We start from the raw sequence: 10375 nt of genomic DNA, 5'->3' as shown, positions 1-10375 counted from the left end.
CCAAAACAGATCTATTGGTTCTTTTGGCAGTCCATGGCACTTTCAGTATTCTCCTCCAACACCACAACTCAAAGGCATCAATTCTTCTATGATCCTCCTTATTCACTGTCCAGCTTTTGCATCCATATGAGGCTATTGAAAACACAATGGGAGCAGAATAGTCAATAATAATATAAAGAGCTTTGGTAATTCAATGGTTAAGAGCTTAGCTGCTAACCTAAAGGTTGGTGGTTCATACTCATCCAGCTTCAGATCTGCTTTCATAAAACTCACAGCTAAGAAAATGTTATGGTGTCATTCCATGCTAAATTTACTTTAAACTGAATTGGCTTAATGCCCTTTATACACTTAATCTATTTAGAATTAACTTGACTATACATTGCTTTGGTTTGTTTTTTAATTTCAGTAATATCCATGATATATAACTTGGAACATCTTTGCTTATCTCCAATATTAGTCTCATTCTTTCTAATTTATTTAAAGTAAAATTTACATATTTTAGTGTATAACTCTGAAATTATACACTAAATTTAAAAAATGCATAAAGTCCTGTACTCCCTATCATGATAAATGTATAGGACATTGTCAGCATTTTCTCTCTGCTCCTTTGTAGTTGGTAATTTACCCATATAAGCTCTGGTAGTCAATGATCTCTTTTCTGTGTCCATAGTTTGACATTTACAGGAATAGAATCATTATAGTATGTACTCTTGAGTCTGAGTTATTTTACTTAGTGAAAAGCATCAAAGATACGTCCATATTGTGACATATATAACTCATTTGGTCTTTTATTTCTGATGATATCCTTAGTTTGTTTGCTTATTCATTCCCAAGTTATGGGAACTTGGGTTGTTTCTAGTTTAGGCAATTATGAATAAGCCTACTATAATAAGTCGTGTATGGGGTTTGGTAAACTAAAGTTTTATTTCACTTGAGTAAATATATAGAAATTGGATTCCTGGTTCATATGATGAGTGTATGGTGAAAACGACACTATGCAACTGGAAAGAATGAGACTGATATGAAGAGAGTGACAGAGCTTAACATTCATGAAAATAGTATGGTGGTGGTGGTTATGGGCCATGGAGTCAGTTCTAACTCATAGTGACCTCTTACAGGCTTTCTGAGGCTGTGAATCTTTAAGGGAGCAGAAAGCCTCATCTTTCTTCTGCAGAACAGCTGGTAATTTCAAACTGCTCACCTTGAGTTTAGCAGCCCAACTTGTAACCACTATGCTATTGGTGTTAAATTCTTGGTCTCAGTTTTTACTAAGGTCCAGATGCTTCTTTGTCTAGCCCATAGCTTGGGAGTTCAATATATATATTTAATTTCATGAAATAAACTTACTAATGTTCTTTGAATAACTCCTTTTGGTCCCTTCAGACAGCTCTAAATAAATTTCTGTCATGTGCAACCAAAGTAAGAATTAGCATTATGTTGTTGTTGTTGTTAAGTGCCATCAAGTCGGTTTCGACCCATAGTAATCTTTTATTGAGCCCTTAAAGGGAACTATACAGTATACTAAACCCTTAACACACTTTTTATAATTTGTGCACTGGGATTATCCAGCCTTGTCCATTGGTGACAGTAAACAATTATTATTATGAAAAATATCTTAAAAAAAGAAAAAGAAATAACATAGGGAGATGATGTGTTTACTAAAGGTTTATAGCCATGCTGTTCAGAAATGACAATATATTTCTTATTTTTAAGAAACACACTTTTCTTTACAAATGACTTTATTGTTTAGTACAGGTCTTTTAATGTTGACAAATAATGTACAAATTTACTTTGCACAAAATAAGCTGCATTGCTATGAATTCACACATACATATGTAGATTACTTCTTTGGTGTATATATTAATAATAAAATATTCATGAACTGAGACCTTAAAATGAGAAATTTAACACCACAATGAGTAAAGCACTTTTCTATTTCCTTTAGTTCTAAGAATCATCAGCTTTCTGGTTCACTTTGGAAGAGACATTTACAACATACATGAAAGAAAAGACCTCTCAATATGGCCATGCCTTTGAAAAAATATATTTTAAGATAGCTTCATATCCTTTCCACTTTGGAATAAGTTATTTTATAAGGACATGTATTAAAGATGCTATATGAGCTGCCTAAAAACTATATACTGCTGGAGCAAGAAGATGGGGTGTTCAGTTTCTAGACTGGAGGGCACATGGAAGGCTTTTTGATGAATGAGGCACTGGAACTGGGTCTTGAAAAGTATTGGTGTCCAGTGACTATTGACACTAACAGGAATGCCTTTATTAATTCATATGTAATTAATGTACTAAACTGGGGTTTAGATAAAACAGTCACCTTTACAAAATTAATTTTTTTCATACTACTGTGAACACAGTTAAAGTCAGTAAATCCACATGCCTGAATTCTTGATTAATATTTAAAAAAAACAACATTTCCTCTTTGATTCTTCCTCCTGCCATTGTATTGAGAACAGATAACTTGTAAAGTGAAATTATTCCATTATCTAATTCATAAAGGAATATTCTCATTGTGCTTAGCCTAAATCCTATATTATCTGTTTTTGTAATTGATTGACATGAATTATAGTAAGAAAGTAGCTTCTAAATTTTCATGATCTAATGGATTATTGAAAATGAATGTGCCTGAGGCAGAATCCCCAATGAACAGTTTTCTTCTTGTCTAGATGCATCTAGTGAAAGGAGGTGGGGATAGGATTCTATGATTCAATTATTGTTGTTGCTAAATTCCATGGAGTCGGAATCTGACTCATAACGACCTTGTACAGAGCCCCTGTACAGGGTTTCCGAGGTGCTGTTGGTGAGTTGGAACTGCCGGCCTTTATGGCCCAATGCAACTTGGTAGTTTATTGCTTTAACTGGCAGCACCACACCAGAAGAATGATTCACTAGTGAATAGTTATTATCATATTTAACTGTGATTGTCACACTGTAAAGGTAGAGGTTGTGTACCAAAAAATGAGGGAATAGTTAATCTTGCATTCCAGGAAGAGAGGACCCTAGGACCATCAACAGAAAAGAGCATGAGTTGAACAGGGGAAGCAAAAACACCAGAGATGGAGTGATACCAGAGATGGAGGCAGAGGTGATGACATGGAGAGATTGAGCAGCTGAACACTCTTGACTCATGGAGAGAAAAAGGCTTTGTGCTGGTGGTCAGGAGAATGGCTTCCCGAATATGCCCTGTGGTTGTTTAAATGATTACATATCCCTGTGGGACCTTTTTTTGTCTTTTTGTTTTGTTTTTGTTTTTGTATAACAAAGAAAAACAAGGGGAGTAGGTGTCTTGATAAAGAAACAATCTATGATGGTTTGCAGTGGAGGAAGAAAAGATACATGCACTAGAGGGTAGACATACATTGACATGTGTAATAGGGCAGGCAATATAAAACTGGAGGGAGGTTGGCAGAGGATAGATGGGGGTGGCAGAAGACCCAGGGAAGAATGCAGTGGTTGGAGTGAATAGAGCTAAGTGCTGTTGGCTGTTGGTGCATGGAGGGGATTGCGACCACATAATGAAGCAAAGTATATGATTTGTTAAATGGAAAACTGATGATCTGCTCTGTAAACCTTCACTGAACTCACAAGAAAAAAAAAAAAAAAAAAGTGATTGTGTCTGACCCAAGTCATGGTATTTTCAATTGCCTCATAAGCAGGTGAAAGTTGGCCAGTGAAGAATTGATGCATTTGAGTTATGGTGTTGGAAAAAATATTAAAAGTACAATGGTCTACCATAAGAACAAACAAATCTGTGTTGGACGAAATACACCTAGAATGCTCCTCAGAAATTAGGATGATGAACCTTCGTCTCTTATACTTTGGATATGTTTCAAGAGTGGTCAATCTCTGGAGAAGGAAATTATGCTTGGTAATGTGAAGGATCAGCTAAAATGAGGAAGACCCCCAAGAAGATGGATTGGCAAAGGGGCAGCCATAGATTGAAGCCTAGCAACAGTTGTGAAGATGGTATGGGATCAAGCAGTGTTTCATTTTGCTATGCATAGGGTCACTATGAGTAAGAACCGACTTGGTGACTCCTAACAACAACAACAAAAATGACTATTATTTATTCACAAGAGAGATAAAAAAAATTAATGTCATAACTCAGTAATATATAATATTAAACATGAAAAGATCTCAAATGGCTTTTTAGAATAACAAAACAATTCTGAATGCAATAAGGGCACACTGCAAAATAGAAAAAACACCATCGTGGCATTTAGAAGCAGTAGAAAACAATAATGCATGGCCTATTTAAATTGATTATAACAGGACCTCTGACATTTTTACGTACTGAGGGGCTTGTTGCTGGAGCCATTACTAAGCAGGAAAGTGTTGCTAATCAGTTATAAAATATTTGAGAAATAACGGTTCATAGTTGGTATAAATTCTGAATTAATCTCTTGATGCTTGTATGGTACATATCATTATCAGCTTAATTTGCTGACCCACAGAGATCAGAGACCACTATAAAAACTCATGAAAGGAAGTCTTCTAAATGTTTACAAGATGTTGAAAGATTTGAAATATACCTCAGTGTCCAAGATTGTCTTAATAAAAAAGAAGTCACAGACATTTCCTTGCAATGTTTGTATGTTCCTTCATAAAACTGGTATTATATATGTAATATCATGCTAAGTATCAAGCTAAGGAAGTTGATCTACTATGCAAATTGAATTTAGTAATGCAATAAGAAATTGAGTCCATATGTCGTCAGATATATCAATGGGGTGTTTGATGGTCCTAGATTCTGAGCAGACGTACCTCAACCATTTTTCCATCATACTGTAGAAATCTCTACTTCTATATAATCCATGATAATAAAAAGGTTGGAAAACACTGTAAACATTTATTCAATAATTATATAGAAACATTGGCCTAAAACCCAAAGAAGGTTAAACAAAAAAACAAAGCAAGAAGATATTTTGTGCTTTCAAAAGGGAATAGAATCTAATAATGTAACACAAGTATGTAATGAATAAAAACACATTACAAATTTAGAGTTGTGAGAATCTAACTTTCATAATTTTTATTTACCATTGCCAGAATGGTCCTTAAAGGCAAGGACGGCAAGACAACACTTCAAGTACTGGACAAGTTATCAGCAGGAACTACTCCCTGGAAAAGGACATCAGTTAAATCAGTTAAAAAAAGGAAAACTCCCAACAAGTTGGACTGATACAGTGGCTACAATAATGGGTTTAAATAAAACAATTGTGAGGATAGTGCAGGAACCAGCAGGGTTTCATTCTACTGTGCATAGGATTGCTGTGAGTCAGAGCTGACTGAAGGCGCCTAACAACATCAGCAACATTTAGAATGTATTCTTGTTTTTAAGTGCCACGTAACGGGTTCTGACTCATAATGAACCTGTATATTGGTGTCTGAGGAGCATCTGGTGAGTTTGAACCACCAAAATTGTGGTTAGCAGTCCAATGTTCATCCTACAACACCACATCAGGATCCTTTAACAGGTATTACAAGCCTCCATTTCCACTGTGCTGGAGAGCTTAATGTTATTAAGTTAAGTTTTTCAAGCTGTAGCTTTTGTGTCAAATTAGTCAACCTCAAGGCTCCTCTCCTGCTCCACGTCCCTAGGATGACCTATTGTTTTGAGTGCATCCCTTTCTTCCTTATACTGGAGGAGGGAGTATGGTTTAAGGTTCATTTCTGCTCTGCTCACTGCGGAAACCCCTTTCCATCTGTTGTGTCAGTGTGGACGAGGTGTAGTGTGATTACTCTGAAAGTTCACACTGTGCTGTAGATATCCTCACTCCTCACTCCATTCCTCTTCAAGGAATTCATTTCTTAATTCACTCCTAACCTCCATATCTCACTTAGGCAAGGGATTCTTTTTGGATCCTTTCCATATCCCATAAGGTGAATGGAAAAATGGTGGGCAGGACAGGTATGAATATACGGACATTTCTCTGCTTAGACCTGCCTTACTATAATTAATTCCCAGACACAATAGCTCCATGGTGGCAAACATCATGCTGCTAGGCTGCTTCTTTACAGAACTCTGACAAGAAGTGGAGCTTTTTCTGCCTTCATAGTCTCAAACACTTTCTGAACCTTCTTTTCTGGGTTTCAAGCCTCAGTGAGAGAAGGAATGAGTCAGGTCCCACATGTAAAAATTTCCTCCCCCATTCTTCTTCAAACTATCTCTTATACTCCTCAGATTCACACACAAAGATTCTCAACAACCAGGCATAGTTTTCTGCCCACACTGTGGTTTATGCTCTAAGCTGATATCTTTCAACTAAAAATCCTGTGTAGAAAAATATTTTCATATCAGCCTAGTAAATCACATACTTAACTTACCCTTACTTTTCTTTTTCCTATTTCATTGGAAACAAATGCTTGTCTAGAATCAGTAAATTGATTCTGTGACCTAACTATGATCCTTGATTAGCAGTTTGAAAAGCTATGGTATAGGCCATTATTCTGAGTTGCTCCTGGCTCCTGATAAGTAAAGCCAGATTTTTAGAATTCTAGTAGACATTAGGTGGCTGGGTCTTGTAAAGACAAAGAGCTTCAACCTTTTGACCACAGACTATGCTATATACTTAAAAATACATTTAAAAAAGTTTTGAATTATTTGTTTTAATCTGTGTCTCATTTTCCACCTTTAATAATGAGTTGTTGTTGTTAAGTGCCTTTGATTTGGTATGACTCATAACAACTCTGTCTAAGGTTTCCAAGTTTTGTTGTGGTTTTTTAAATCTTTGTGGGAATAGAAAAACCTCATCTTTCTCCCTCAAAGTAGCTGGCAAACTTAAACTGCAGACCTTGTGTTCACTGTCCAGTGTCTATCATTTGGAGCCACCATGTTCCGGTTAATAATGAATAACACTGGGTATATGGACAGAGAAGAGTCAGAAAAATGAGAAAAACAATCTATAGATTTTATACTGCTACATATGAATCAGAACAGAGAACCACTGACTGTTAAAATGTTATAGAAACTTAGATTAATTTTCCCACACAAGCACTTCATAGAGCACAGTAATAGTTCGAGGAGTTATCTGATTTGCCCAAGGCCACACAGATTTTTAGAACAGATATATGAACCATGGCTCTTGGCTATCATGTTGCAATTCACTATTCAACCTTTTCTTAACATTAGAAAATTGATCAAGTGCAAGTACAAAAAAATGATTAATTCATGTGAAGTAGGGTGCTGATTCATAACATACATGTAATAATTGTTAGTAATTTATTCTTTCTGATGTTATTGAATCTGAGGTTGAAGTATTCAATATGCCAGATGTAGTTCCTAATTTTCTATATTTATTCTCTTATAATCTTACTTTCTCTCTCCTTCCCTTTTCTGCTTCCTACTTGGGATACTGATGAAAGAGTAAGGAAACTCATCTATACTTTTTGCTGTTACTGTTAAGTCTTGGCTTTAGGGAATATGAACACTTATGTTCCATAAGACAAACCTTTGAGGATTAAATAGGCTGTCACTTTGCTTTTTGGTTGATTTACTCAGTTAAAATTTCACTCTCTATTCCAATGTTTCTTAAAACAAACATATTTCGCACATTGACTTAAAGGTCTAGACAGTTTTGAAGACCTACTTCAGGGCTCAGCAAAAAGTTTTATTCGGAACAAAACAAAACAAAACTAAAGCAAAGCAGTTGAACAAATCTTTCAAAGTATGATTTGTATCAGGAATCTTCAAAATATACAACAGTATTTATTTCAGGATTATGTTTAATATCAAAATATTATATTGTTTTCAACTTACTTACCAGCTGTAATGATATGTGTAATAGATTATGGAGTTGTGTACAATAAATTATTATGCATCACTAAAATATGAAATTTATGATCAATGTCAATTGCTTAGGGGAAAGTTTATGCTTTAAAAGGTTTTCTAAAAGAAATATAAAATTACACCCTCTGTTTGAGATTAACAAAGTAAAAATAATTGCATAGAAAAAGATTATTGTTATAGATTAAAATAAACCAGGCTATAATAGAGTGATTGTTTTTGGAAGATGGATTTATGGTGGTTGTATTTTTTTTTTTTTTTCTTTTTCCCTTATGAAATGTTCCTTTAATTATTATGGATTACACACTCTCAGAAAAAATCAAATGAATCATTTAAAAGAAGCATTTAAAAATATATATCAATGGTTTAAAATGTTGACAGTAGTGAAAAAAAACAAAAACAAATCATAGGTTTTAAGTTTTGAAGATAGTGTTTGATTATAGTGTTCAAAGGAGCTTAATGAGTTAGAATATTAATATAGTTTTTCAGATCAAATGTCCTGTGATGTAACATCACTGGAAACACAGCCACTGTTAGTAATGTTCTTGTGCAATACGAAAAAAAGATGTTGAATGAAAAAAAAAAAGAGCATCAATCTTTAAACAAAAGGTAGAGTAACTATTTAGTATTTTGAATGGATCAGGATGTTTGTTTATCCCCTGTTGTTATATATAATTTAGGACAATTGTTGTATGATCCAGAATAGAGGAACAAGTTTAAAAGAGAAGAAATGAATAGCTCCTTCACCTCCTTGCTGAGGAAGTTACCTGCAATCAATCCTGCTAGCATGAGCTTTCTTCAATTCACTGTCTGCACCCACAGTCCACTCTGCAGCAGTTGAAGCAATCTTCCTTTCAAGATATTGATTTCCTATTGAATTGTCATTTGAAATGATGTATCTACAGTTGAGTTGGGACCTAGAGGAAAGACAGTTGTGTTTGTGTTGCAGGCATGAATGTTGATAGGCTTTGTCCTCCACACAAAGGACAAAAGGAAAGCAAAGAAACTGTTAGAGTTAGTAGGAAGATTAAGGAAAATACTTTAATCATCTTCCAGTTTTACAGACCAATTTCTAATACTTTGAACAAGGTTATTTATGAGCCCTTCATTTCACAGTAGTTGAGATTTTCAATCATCCCTGAAACCAAATAGTCAGACTTATAGATGTGCACTTTTCAACAGATACACAGAAAGTTTTACTTTGTTGGCTTGAGTATTCATTGGTTGTGATTTTTTATATCCCAGAGTAGGTCTGAGACTTATCTGCAGATCACAGTGATAAGACTCATTCCTACATTGGTCGGATTTTGTAAAGTCTTACATCACTCCATTAAAGAAAAGTCTGATTTCAAATTCTTTCCTTCCATCCTAAAACACTGGACCTTAAATCCTCTATTCATCTTCTCTTCTGCTGTCTCCTTTTATTATAGTCATATAGTATGGATTTTCTTTTACATAATATTTAAGTATTTCTTACCAAAATCTGAGGACAGAGAGTGCTCTGGCTCTGTAGGATAATCATTAGACTGGTAATCACAAGGTTAGTGAATCTAGCTTACCAGCTTCTCCACAAGGAAAACATAAGACTTCCTGTTACAATAAAGATTAACAGCCTCAGAAACCCTACACAGGGCCACTATGAGTCCTAACTGACTCAACAGCACTTAGTAACACCTCCTTGAGGACACTATTCCATTCTTTTTTTTTGTTTCTCCTGTCATGTTATTTTCCTTTATTCTCTATATTTTATCATTAAAAAGAGCCCAAACTTATTGGTTTGGATTACATAATCACACTAGCTATTTGTTTGACAAGAACCTTTTTTCCCTGTTATTCTAGGCAGACACAAAGCTGTAAATATATATCTTTCTCTTCCTAGTTATTAAAAAATAGCCCATGATGCAAAGAGTGTCCATGATATTGTTGCTGTTCTTAAGTGCTGTCGAGTTGGTTCTGACTAGTAGCGACCCTGTATGGGGTTTCCAAGGAGCAAGGAGTTTCCAAAGTTGGTGGATTTGAACCACCAACTTTGCAGTTTAAATCAACTTTGCAATCCAGTGCTTATCCTACAGCCCCACACAAGGACTCCTTAATATTCTATATGCTCACATGTTTACATGTATGATACACACAAAACATTAATTTCATGTAGCAATTAATGTATAAGCACTTGACTGTAAGGTCAATTTGAACTGCAAGATTAGTGGTTCAATTTTACCAGCCTCTCCTTGGAAACCCTATACAGGGTCACTATGCAACATATTTAATATATTTTGTTATTGGATTTTATTTTTAAATCATTTTTAATTTTAAAAATTTGGTTTTTTTAAATGAAAAAAATCACTTATTTCTTTGTTTACATCAAGTGTACTAAACCCAGTTGAACCTGTTGTAGGTGATAGGAAAGCATCACTGTGGTGGTTGGATACTGTAGAACAGGTACTTTCAGGAATTTTGTGGTCAACCCCCTATGTTGTTGTTGTTGTCAGGTGCCATAGAGTCAGAACCGACTCATAAGCGACCCCACATGCACAGCAGAACGAAACAATGTCCGATCCTGGGCCTACCTCACTACCG

Source organism: Chrysochloris asiatica, unplaced genomic scaffold (assembly GCF_000296735.1).
Source record: "Chrysochloris asiatica unplaced genomic scaffold, ChrAsi1.0 scaffold00193, whole genome shotgun sequence".
Lineage (NCBI taxonomy): Eukaryota > Metazoa > Chordata > Mammalia > Afrosoricida > Chrysochloridae > Chrysochloris > Chrysochloris asiatica.
The sequence above is the reverse complement of the archived record's forward strand: the minus strand, read 5'-3'. Positions refer to the sequence as shown.